The sequence below is a fragment of the Brienomyrus brachyistius genome, chromosome 4, assembly GCF_023856365.1.
Source record: "Brienomyrus brachyistius isolate T26 chromosome 4, BBRACH_0.4, whole genome shotgun sequence".
In the NCBI taxonomy this organism is placed as follows: Eukaryota; Metazoa; Chordata; class Actinopteri; order Osteoglossiformes; family Mormyridae; genus Brienomyrus; species Brienomyrus brachyistius.
In genome coordinates, this window is record NC_064536.1 from 36,006,344 (window position 1) to 36,019,690 (window position 13,347).

Consider the following 13,347-nt stretch of genomic DNA (forward strand, 5'->3'; position numbering starts at 1 on the left):
CCAGTATATTAAAGATGAATGATTTACAGGCTGCACAAAACTGCCTTCTAGGGTCGCTAAATTTCGGCAGCTGTGACCTTTGGACATGTCATGAACATAAAAGTATTTTGAAATTAAATTCCCGCGTTCGTGAACAGGAACCCGCCAGAGTGAAATAAAATATCACATCAACCCCTCATTCCGACTAAATGCCGATCTGGGCCGTTTGTGGAATGTCCAAAACGTCACGTCGTTTACTGGGTTTGTACTGGGATCCTGGGATGCTCCCCAGTCCTAAAACTCGGGTTAGAGTGTAAGGTTAAACTGCAGAATCACACATGACCACTAGGTGGTGGTAAACAACAATATAGTGTTTAAATCTGCAGCGTTAAATTTAAGGCGACGTTACACCGTAAACCCAAGACGAGACTCCTTATTCGGTTTTTCCGGTCCACCTTAAATGTTTCGCAGCCCAATGCAATAACGTGATTGCGCCTGTAGGGGGACCATTTTAAGTTTCGGTTTCAGTTTCAAGTTTTATTGTCTTAAAAAAGACAACAATGTAACATCATTACCTGTAATGAAATTCTTAGACTCGTGTTCTCCCCAAATTTACATAAGCATATAGGAAAGTATGCAGATACATTAAAAAATATATATTTACAAGTATTAATAGTGCAAAATAATGCAGTGAGATATTTAGAATATGGGGTGCAAAATTGTGCAGGATTTAAAGTGACATTGTTTAAAGTGGCATTGTGAAGAGTCCAGCAGTTGTGCTGAGTGTATATTGATGTTTGCAGTTCAGAAACCTGATGGCTTGTGGGTAGAAACTGTCTCTGTGCCAGCTGGTGCGGGTCTGCATGCTCTTGTACCGTCTGCCTGATGGCAGGAGCGTGAAAAGTCTGTGGCTGGGGTGGCTGGGATCAGAGAGGATCCGCTGCATTTTCCTCCTACAGCGCTGTCTGTAGACGTCCTACATGGCTGGCAGTTCAGTCCTGGTGATGTGCTGTGCTGATCTCACCACCCTCTGCAGCGCTTTGCAGTGCAGAGCGTTACAGCTGCCATACCAGGTGGTGATACAGCCAGACAGAATTCTTATGATGGTGCATCGGTAGAACTTTGTGCGTATTCTGGAGTCCATGCCGAACCTTCTCAGGCGCCGTAGAAAGAAGAGCCGCTGTCTTGCTGCATTTGCTCACCAACGTGGTGTGACCAACTCAGATCCTCACTATTCCTGATGCCCAGGAATCTGAAGCAGCTGACTCTCTCCACATCTGCCCCCTCGATGTGGATGGGGGTGTGGCCTCCTCCCTGGAGTCTCCTGTAGTCCACGATGAGCACCTTGGTTTTGCTGACATTGAGCAGCAGGTTGTTATCGCGCCAACATGAAGTCAGGGCTCTCACCTCTGCCCTGTATACCGACTCATCTCCATCAGAAATGAATGGGATATAACCCACTGTACCTGAACGCGGATATAACCCACTGTACCTGAACGCGGATATAATCCACTGTACCTGAACGCAGGTATAACCCACTGTACCTGAACGCGGATATAATCCACTGTACCTGAACGCAGGTATAACCCACTGTACCTGAACGCAGATATAATCCACTGTACCTGAACGCGGATATAACCAACTATACCTGAACGCAGGTATAACCCACTGTACCTGAACGCGGATATAACCCACTGTACCTGAACGCGGATATAACCCACTGTACCTGAACGCAGATATAACCCACTGTACCTGAACGCGGATATAACCCACTGTACCTGAATGCGGATATAACCCACTGTACCTGAATGCTGAGCACCACCTCAGGGCTGCTTTCTTTAGGTGATGGAGGAATCCCGCGTATGGAGACTCCATTAGCTGTCAGCGCTGCGTACCGCCCACCACCAGCGACTGTGCAGCGGCGTTTCACAGCCTGACACTGAAAGGCCGCTCTGTCATTAATGGGCCTTTGGCGTCCTGACACATGGAGGGAGGACCACGCTTTCCAAAGCCCTGGGGTGCAGGTGCCCTTCTGCACAGACGGTGTGACCACATGCGCTTTCGTGCATAACATCTGCATCATAAATACAGGATGAGGATGCCGATGCCCAACTAGAGGAGGCAGGATATTGTCAAGAGAGGAGCGGTGCTGCAGTCAGGGAGAGACTTTGTGCTGCAGTGCCCCCCCCCCCCCCGATTACTGCATATAAACTGCATTATTGGCAGTGCCATATCAGCAGCAGGGATGTTTTGGATAAGCTTATGTCAAGGTTTAGTTTGTGCTTGTTTATGAAGCTTAGAACCGAGATCCTTCATTACCTTTGACCGGTGCCTGTGCCTGTGTTTGTCCAATATTGTTTTGGAAGGACTGATACTTTGCCTAATGAGTTCTTCACAGTAAATGTGACCCGTGCTGGCAAAATGAGTCCATCCATCCATCCATTTTCCAAACCGCTTATCCTATTGGGTCGCGGGGGGTCCGGAGCCTATCCCGGAATCAATGGGCACGAGGCAGGGAACAACCCAGGATGGGGGGCCAGCCCATCGCAGGGCACACTCACACACCATTCACTCACACATGCACACCTACGGGCAATTCAGCAACTCCAATTAGCCTCAGCAGGTTTTTGGACTGTGGGGGGAAACCGGAGTACCCGGAGGAAACCCCACGACGACACGGGGAGAACATGCAAACTCCACACACATGACCCAGGCGGAGACTCGAACCCGGGTCCCAGAGGTGTGAGGCGACAGTGCTAACCACTGCACCACCATGCCGCCCCCGGCAAAATGAGTCAGAATGAGGAATTTTTTAAGGAATTAATGAGTTATTGTTATTTTTAGATTCTCCTTTTTAAAACCTTCAAAATGATGTATGGTTTGTTGAATCGGACAAAAAATAACCGAGTTACATCCGTTAGAAGTTGTGTACATCAACAGGGCTTTATAAAATCGAGTTGTATTGGTTCAGAGTGATGTCACTGGAAATTCTATGCACATTTTTAGAAAGTAGGCGAGCCTTGCTTCATGGTGATACCAAACAAATGGTGGGGGGATTCCCCGTCATGCCACGAGTGAGTGGAGAAAAACACAGATTTTCTAAGAAAATATAAGATAAAGGAATAATTCCCGAAGACAAAGCCGGTACAAAACATTCAAATTATGATGGTTCAAGGTATTTATTTGCTATTTTGATTATTGGGATCAATAGATGATGACTTAATGGATTAATTTTTGGGAAAATCTCAATTTTGACGAAAATTAACATTAACATTTTTGACTCTGGGGCGGCATGGTGGTGCAGTGGTTAGCACTGTTGCCTCACACCTCTCGGACTCGGGTTCGAGTCTCCGCCCGGGTCACATGTGTGTGGAGTTTGCATGTTCTCCCCATGTCGTCGTGGGGTTTCCTCCGGGTACTCCGGTTTCCCCCCACAGCCCAAAAACATGCTGAGGCTAATTGGAGTTACTAAATTGCCCATAGGTGTGTGTGTGTGAGTGTGCCCTGCGATGGGCTGGCCCCCCATCCTGGGTTGTTCCCAGCCTCGTGCCCATTGCTTCCGGGATAGGCTCCGGACCTCCCGCGACCCAGTAGGATAAGCGGTTTGGAAAATGGATGGATGGATGGATTTTTGACTCTAGCTCATATTTAGCCTGTGCGCATTCCGAATCATTTTGCCAGCACGGGTCACAAATGTCTAAATATCACCTGCCTGAGTCCCTCACTGAGTGTAAGTAATCTGTCATAATTTATACACAAAACAGTAAATTATAATAGTATGTACAGTACAGAACAAATGTATTGATTAGGAAGAGATGGGGAGGGATAGGGGAAAATTGCAGTTTATTATACATAACAGGAACAATATTTACCAAATAAAAAAGTTGCTGATTTAGTCACAGCTGTGGAAATTAAAACAATGTGTAAGGAAGACTATGCTCCTCTCTGAATGACAACAAATGATGTCAACTTGACACTTTCAAAATAAACTCTAAGCTGTAATCACTGTGTCCAGCTCAGCTCAGGCAGATAATAATAATCATCAATACTTTATTGATCCCTATGGGGAAATTGTCTTTACGCCTCCCTCAACTTGCTCTTTTTGTATACAGTAAGTTGTCCACGAAGGGCAGCCACCGATAACAGCACCCAGGGTTAACAGCTGGGGGTTAAGGGCTTTGTGTCCTGGCTGGACAACAGGGCCGGCAGTTTGTGACTTGAGGCTTAGGGCAGGAACATAAGATGGGAACAGCTTATTTGTAGGCCAGACCATCCCAATTGACAACACTTTCTGTTTGATGTTTGAAGGATATAGCCTACAAAGGCTACTCCTTTTGTAGACCTCGTCCTTCTAAGGATGCGGAAACTGCTTATAGCACCTGATTTCAGACTCAGTCTATGACTGTGACTTTTTATACTCAGCTGGTTGGTTGAAACAAAACCTTGTACTTTCTGGACCTGAACTTTCCACCTGTGGATCCACGTGCACCCAGATTCACTCTCAGCTCACAAACAGCCCATGTTATACTGGATTTCAAGAGAACAATCCAGTAACAGCATTCTATAAAGGTAGTTTGGCAAGTGGTCAGAGACGAATGACAGAGATTAAAATGCAGATTTTCTTTGGAGACCAATCAAATACAGGGACATCCTTCAATAAAACATGTAAAACATTACCTTCACTATCAGAGGTCTGTTATGATTGATGCCGTTCCAGGGTTTGAAGGCACAGTGTTCAGGGTTATAAATATAATACAAAATGTTAAAATGTCTGAACCACACAGTATATGATCAAACATGGAGCTTAAGAAATGCACAGAGAGGATATCTGTGGTTTTATAGACCGGAGGGTAGAAGCGGCTTCGTCTCCCAACATAACTGTGTCGAAATAGGGAAATAAACACTGCAGGGGGGCAGTATGTATCCTGTGAAGGTCTGAGGACTGCAGCGGTTCCAGCTCAGGAGTCCATGACCTGAAACACTGACCTTTAACCCAGGAAGCACAAAGGAGCCAGGAAACTGTAACGTGCCACTAAGACCCGGCGAGGCAATTAGGTTCAGGCTGTATTTTAGGTCAGGGGGATTAATACTCGCTCTGATCTAACCTGAGATTCCCCCTGAAGGTGCAGATCAATAAGAGTGAAAATCCCTCATTCATGCTGTAAGTATGTTATGTTGCTCATTCACTTTAAAACTGATTACAAAACATCACAATGCGACCATGGTGAGATGCATTGTGGGAATTCACAGGAAGTGAGGTAAAGGCTGACATCTGCTCAGTGTGAACACAGTGGTTTCAGTGATACCCCCATCTTCTGACCCGTCTGCTGGTTCTGCTGAGCCCAGATTCTCACTCAGTTTTATAGGCTTGGAGACGGACACGTAACTATGAAACAGTCAAAACACAGAGAAGGTTTATTGTGTAAATCAGCACAAGTGCATTTTTTTAGCTGTATATACACAGGATAACTCAATTAGTCAATTAGTGAAATACCCGGTTAGGTAAAGATTAGCCCCATAGAACGTCCCATTCTAAACTGGCTCAGATACAACCAATCAGCTGCCAGATCAAACACTAGGCTAACTGCCCCATTTGTCATCAGTTAGGGGTTTTGATTAATTACCTTAGAATAAAACCAGCTGTCTCTTGAAGATTTCACTATTAGTAGTGCAAGGTTCTAAAAAAGAAATCAGCCTGGTTGGGAAAGTGCTTTAAAAAGGCTTCCGGGATAAAGTTGTATAAAAGCAGAAGTTAGGAAAAGGCTACACAAAGATTTCAGAGGCTTTAGCTGTCCCTCTGAGTGCTGAGTGCATCATTAAGAAGGTGGAGGTGTGTGGCCCCACCAACCTGGTGCCTAGATCAGGCCGTCCATCCAAACTGGGTGATCCAGCTGGAAGGTCATTGATCAGAGAGGCTACCAAGAGGCCAAAGGCAACTTTGAAGGACTTACAAGCTTCATAGCTGGGGCTGGTCGATAAGAACATAAGAACTATACAAACGAGAGGAGGCCATTCGGCCCATCAAGCTCGCTTGGGGAGAACTTAACTAATAGCTCAGAGTTGTTAAAATCTTATATAGCTCTGATTTAAAGGAACCCAAGGATTCAGCTTGCACTATGTTATCAGGAAGACTATTCCATACTCTGACTACACACTGTGTAAAGAAGTGCTTCCTCAAATCCAGCTTGAAATGTTCTCCTGCTAATTTTCACCTATGGCCACAAGTTTGTGTATTTAAACTAATGCTGAAGTAACTATTTGGTTGAACAGCATCCAAACCTGTTAGAATCTTATATACCTGGATCATGTCCCCCCTCAGTCTCCTTTGCTTGAGACTGAACAGATTTAGCTCAAGTAAGCTTTCCTCGTATGACATTCCTCTTGTCACGCCCTCTCAGGCGGAACCCGCCGCCCACTCGTCAACAGCTCCGCCCGAGTAGGCAGGGTTCCCCAGGTGTTCCGTATATCTTACTAATGAGGACTCCCAGATAAGCAAGGAGCACAGACAGCTCCTTGCAAAGTATTGAGCCATTTCCAATGAGCCTTACCGAGCAATTACTTGTCTTTCGTGGTCCCACTACTCCTTACCTGTTCTGTATTCCTTTTGTATTTGCCTTACCTTGTCTTCTTCCTCTCCCCAGACTCGCTCCCGCTCCTGACCCGTCTTCCCTGCTGATCCCGGCTTCTCCAGTTCCCCTTTCCCTGTGTGGTCGTGTCCTGTGTGATTGTGTAGGACTGACCTTCTGGATTTCGAACCCTGCTAATGGAATACGACCATCCTTTTCGGAACATCCCTTAATTGTATCGCGCTCAGCGATCATATTAAAACATCTGGCTGTGCGCATATCTGGATCCTCGCCTGATTATTCTGCCTCCGATCACAGAATACTTCGCCGTGAAGAAATGGATCCAGCGCACAGCCACTCCGTGGAGAATCGGCTGGCAGCCATCGAGCAGCTCCTGTCTGCCCAAGCTGCCCATGTGCCCTTGCCAGCTTCTCCATCTCCAGTTAGTCCCTCTGCTCCTATCGCTCCACCGGAACGATATGACGGAAACCCCGACACCTGTCGGGGTTTCCTCATGCAGGTCGGCATTTATGTGGAGGAACACCCAGAGAGGTTCCAATCTCCGGGAGCAGAGGTGCGATTTACCATTTTGCTGCTCACAGGGAGAGCTCGAGAGTGGGCCACCGCTTTGTGGGCTCGCCAGAGTCCCTTGATCGACACTCCCCAGGACTTCCATCAGGCGTTAGTGGAGGTGTTCGATCACCCCGCCGTGGGAAGGAGACCAGGAGATCGTCTCCTGGATTGCGGACAGGGGGGTCGTTCAGCCGCGGAGTTCTCCCTAGAATTCCGTACCATTGCCGCCGGGCTCCGCTGGCTGATGACCATCTTCCGCCGGGGTCTGAATCAGGATCTCCAGGACGAACTCGCCTCTCGGGGAGAGGCCCTCTCCTTCGAGGAGTACGTTCATCTCCCCGTAAGGCTTGATAACACCATCAGGGATCGACGGAGAAGAAGGGTCCAGTTGGAGAGTCACCGATCCCCACCGGTAACACCTGCAGAGTCACCTGAACCTATGCAGCTTGGCAGAGCACCCCTCGCGGCATCGGAGCGTAGACGCAGGACCCAGAGAGGACTGTGCCTCTATTGTGGAGAGGCTGGGCACATGCTGTCCGCATGTCCCATCCGACCCAGCCGAGAGGAACCTACCCCTCCGGTAAGTTCACCCCCTCGAACCATACCTACTTTACCACAGTTCACTCTGCCAGTAAGTATTAGCTCGTCCGGAGGGAGCCTGGAGCTCCTTACTCTTGTGGATAGCGGAGCAGCCGGTAATTTTATTGACCAGCAACTGGCCCATCAGCTAGGCTTACCTTGCCAGCGGCTGGCCCGCCCTCTCACGGTCCTCGGAGTAACCGGACAAAGAATCCAGGACGGAACCATCAGTAACCGTACTCACCCCTTCCGTCTTCGGATTGGAGCTCTCCATGAGGAGCGACTTGAGATGTACCTTCTGCCACATGCCAAAGACCCAGTGATTCTCGGCTTGCCCTGGTTACAACAACACAATCCTCGGCTCGACTGGAGTACGGGTGAGCTAACCTCCTGGTCACCTGTAGGGAATCCACTTGCAGAGTCTCCGCAGTTTCAGCAAAATGATGGTTTATTGAACAGTAAAAATAATACAATGTAATACAGTGTAGAGAGACACACCGGGTACTGAAAGGCAGCTCAGATACGAATTGAAGACAGTTCTTCACCCCCCTTTATACCCCAAAAAGCCCTCCCCGCCAAGGTGTTGTGTGTAGGTGTTGCGAGTGAATTTACATATAAAGAGTGACCCCCTGGAGTGTGAGGATCCTGAGACAGGGACGGGACAGGACAGGGTGGGGACTTTTATGATCATTGTAATTAAATTCTTATCGCCTTATCTTATCCTTATCACCCTAGTGGTGCCGACTGGAACCCCCATTCTCTCCCTGGCTTCCCCCATGATCATAAATTCCTATTGTCTGTATTCAAATGATCAACCAAGAACCTTGGGGCATCTTTACTACTTTTTCCTTACAACCCGAATGCATCTCGTCCTGTATGTCCATACCCTGTCGTACCTCCAGTGTCGAGAGCCCGGAGTCGGACGAGGGAAACCAACTACCCCCGGAGTACCGCGATTACCAGGACGTTTTTAGTAAGAAACGAGCCTTTTCTCTGCCTCCCCATCGAGAGTGTGACTGTGCAATCAACCTGCTCGAGGGCGCCACCACACCAAAGGGGAGGTTATATCCCATATCCGTCCAGGAGGAGGTTTCGCTGGAGGACTACATACGCGAAGGTCTTGTGCAGGGGATTATTCGACCCTCCACCTCACCGGTGACTGCTGGTTTCTTTTTCGTGAAGAAGGATGGGGGTCTGAGACCTTGCATTGACTATAGGGCCCTTAACGCCATTTCAGTTAAAAGAAGGGAACCCCTTCCCTTAATTCCCTCTGCCTTGGAGCAGTTATGGGAGGCCTGGCTTTTTACTAAATTAGACCTAAGGAGCGCGTATAACCTCATTCGTATTAAGGAGGGGGACGAGTGGAAGACTTCCTTTATCACCAGCAGGGGGCAGTATGAGTACCTAGTTATGCCGTACGGACTAGCTAATAGCCCGTCAATCTTCCAGTCGTTCATGAACCATGTTTTCCAGGATCTTCTGAATCAATGTGTAGTGTACATCGATGACATTCTCATTTACTCCCCTGACAGAGACGCACGTCCAACAGGTACGACAAGTGCTCCAACGGCTCGAACATCAGCTCTATGCCAAGTGCGAGTTTCACCGAACCCGTATCCAGTTCCTCGGGTACGTGTTGCAACAGGGACAGGTCGCAATGGACGAAAGCAAGGTAAGCGCCATCCAAGACTGGCCACGGCCCCAAACGCTAAAGGAGCTACAACGGTTCTTGGGGTTCGCCAACTTCTACCGCAAGTTTATCCGTAATTTCAGTCAGGTTGCAGCTCCTCTCACCTCTTTAACGCGAGGAGCTCCTTCCCGTCTATCCTGGACAGAGGACGCTACCCGAGCCTTCAACCAGCTGAAGAAGGCGTTCTGTACTGCTCCTGTCCTGGCGCAACCCTGTCCCGACCGACCTTTCGAGGTGGAGGTGGACGCCTCCGATGTCGGCGTGGGAGCCGTCCTCATTCAGCGTCATCCCCAAACCGGAAGAAGACATCCCTGCGCCTATTTCTCGCGTAAGCTATCTCCAGCCGAGCACAATTACCCCGTAGGGGAACGAGAACTACTCGCAATCCGTCTGGCCCTAGAAGAGTAGCGGCACTGGTTAGAGGGCGGCCGATACCCGTTCATAGTCTTCACAGATTATCAAAATTTGGAATATCTCCAGTCAGTCAAGCGTCTATCGGCACGCCAAGTTCGATGGGCGCAATGGTTTGCGCGCTTTGTATTTCAAGTACAGTATCTGCCGGGAAGTAAGAATGTGAAGGCTGATGCACTGTCTCGTCAGTATGAGTCCCTAACCAGCACGGAGGAGGCTGCTCCGATTCTTGATCCCAAGTGCTTCGTGTCGTCAATCACCTGGACCTTAGAGGAGACTATACGACAAGCGAATGAATGCAGACCTTCACCCCCGGGGTGCCCCCCAGGTGCCCGGTATGTACCTCGTCTCCATAGAGAAGCTTTATTGAACTGGATTCATTCCCATCATGGCAGCGGTCATCCCGGGGTGGAATCAACCCAGCGACTGGTTTCCAGGCGGTATTGGTGGCCGGGATGGAGGAAAGACACCCAGGAGTATGTAGACGCTTGTGCTGAATGCACACAGGTAAAGGCTTCCCACCAAGCTCCTGCCGGTTTACTCCAGCCTTTACCGGTACCGTCCCAACCCTGGACACACGTTGCCATGGACTTCATTACAGACCTTCCACGATCTGAGGGTAAGACCACCATCCTCACAATCGCTGACAGATTTTCGAAAATGTGCAGACTTATCGCTCTGCCCAAACTACCCTCAGCAAGTGAACTTGCTGACAAGCTCATTAACACTTTATTTCGGTATTACGGCATTCCTATGGACATTGTTTCAGATCGAGGACCACAATTCAGTTCTCGAGTGTTCCACGAAATGTGCCGTAAGCTACGCATCAACCTTAGTCTCTCCTCGGCTTATCACCCCCAATCCAACGGACTTGCAGAGCGAACCAACCAGGAGGTTTCTAAGACTCTCAGAACCCTATGTCATGGAGGGTCCACCGACTGGGCAACCCACTTAGTGTGGGCTAAATACGCGATCAACTCCCGGGTGAGTTCTGCTACTTACCTGTCGCCTTTTCAGTGCGTCCTTGGCTACCAGCCTCCACTCTTCCCCTGGAATTCACCTGAGGGACCCATGCCGCGAGTGGAGGAGTGGTTCCGTAGAAGTAAGGAGGTCTGGAGAGGGGTACAACAGTCCTTGCGACGTAAGGCTTCACAGGTTAAGACCCAAGCTGATCGAAGACGCCGGGCTGGACCAGCCTATTGGGTGGGACAGCTGGTATGGCTATCTACCCGGAACCTCCACATCCCAGGTTGTAGAGAGCTGACCACTAAGTATATCGGTCCGTTTCGTATCTTGCGCAAAGTGGGGCCCGTTGCTGTCCGCCTTCAGCTCCCACGTGTCTACAGAATCTGTCCCACTTTTCACATCTCCCTCCTGAAGCCCGTGAAGCGCAGTTCCCTGCAGTCAGCGCCAGTCCCTTCTGCGGACCCCCCTGTCGTCACCCCGGAAGACCCGTCCGCTAGCCAGGTCCGGGCCATCCTGGACTCTCGTCGCCGCCGTGGCAAACTTCAATACTTGGTGGACTGGACTGACTGCTCCTCAGAGGAGCGCTGCTGGATCTCCGGCAACTCGCCTATGGACCCCGCCTTGCGAGCTGCCTTTCATGCACAGTACCCGTCGAAACCGGCCCCCCGGCCTCGAGGCAGACCCTGCAAGCGGCGTCGGCCTCCAGGAGGCGGCCGTCAAGGGGGGGGGGGTACTGTCACGCCCTCTCAGGCGGAACCTGCCGCCCACTCGTCAACAGCTCCGCCCGAGTAGGCAGGGTTCCCCAGGTGTTCCGTATATCTCACTAATGAGGACTCCCAGATAAGCAAGGAGCAGACAGCTCCTTGCAAAGTATTGAGCCATTTCCAATGAGCCTTACCGAGCAATTACTTGTCTTTCGTGGTCCCACTACTCCTTACCTGTTCTGTATTCCTTTTGTATTTGCCTTACCTTGTCTTCTTCCTCTCCCCAGACTCGCTCCCGCTCCTGACCCGTCTTCCCTGCTGATCCCGGCTTCTCCAGTTCCCCTTTCCCTGTGTGGTCGTGTCCTGTGTGACTGTGTAGGACTGACCTTCTGGATTTCGACCCCTGCTAACGGAATACGACCATCCTTTTCGGAACATCCCTTAATTGTATCGCGCTCAGCGATCATATTAAAACATCTGGCTGTGCGCATATCTGGATCCTCGCCTGATTATTCTGCCTCCGATCACACCTCTAAGACCAGAAATCATTTTTGTGGCCCTACGCTGCACCTTTTCTAAAGCCAAAATGTCCTTTTTAAGATATGGTGACCAAACCTGCACACAATATTCTAGGTGAGGTCTCACCAGAGAATTGTATAATCTTAGCATTACCTCCCTTGACTTATATTCCACACACCTGGAGATATACCCCAACATCCTATTGGCCTTTTTTATTGCTTCCCCACACTGGCGAGAATGGGACATGGAAGCATCAACATACACACCAAGGTCTTTTTCATGATCAGCTACCTTTATTTCAGTGGGACCCATAAAATACCTGTATTTTATATTTCTGCTCCCTACATGGAGTACCCTACATTTGTCTACGTTAAATTTCATCTGCCAGGTATCGGCCCAGTCACTAATTAAATCAAGATCCCGCTGTAACTGCTGAGCCGCTAATTCAGTATCTGCTACACCACCCACCTTGGTGTCATCTGCAAATTTCACCAGTTTACTGTATATATTGGTATCTATATCATTTATGTAAATTAGAAACAATAGTGGTCCTAAAATCGAACCCTGCGGTACCCCACTATGGACACAGGCCCACTGTGACATTGTGCCTCTTATAACTACTCGCTGTTTCCTATCTGTTAACCAGTTATCAATCCAGGTCGCTATGGTACCTGTCGCTTTGAGTTTAAGTAGGAGCCTCTTGTGGGGGACAACATCAAAAGCCTTTTGGAAATCTAAGTAGATGACATCATAGGCTTTCTTATCAACTTCCTGAGTAGCTTCCTCAAAAAACTCCAACAGATTTGTTAAACAGGATCTACCTCTCCTAAATCCATGCTGGCTATCCCGCAAAATGTTATTGGAGTCCAGGTAATCTACCATTTTCTCTTTGGTTATAGCCTCCATAACTTTACCAGTTATACAAGTTAGACTGATTGGCTTATAGTTTGACAAATTACTTCTATCCCCTTTTTTGAAAATGTGCGTTATGTTGGCATGCTTCCAATCAGAAGGTACCACGCCTTCAGATAAGGATTTTTGAAATAGTAAAGTTAACGGTCGGCAAATAATATCCCTCATCTCTTTTAACACTATAGGTAAGATGCCATCAGGGCCCTGTGATTTATTTATTTTGAGCTTAGCTAGGCTTTGCAAAACATCAGCTTCAGTTATATATATATTAGTTGTATATATATATCTGTGCATGTGACACCAATCTCTCACGCTTTACACACAGCTGTCCTGTATGGCAGGGGGGCAAAGAGCCACATTCAGTCTCTTTCGCAAAAACATACCTGGGAGATTCTGCTGCCATGAAGAAAAAGGTGCTCTGGTCAGAGGAGATAAAAATCGGCCTTTT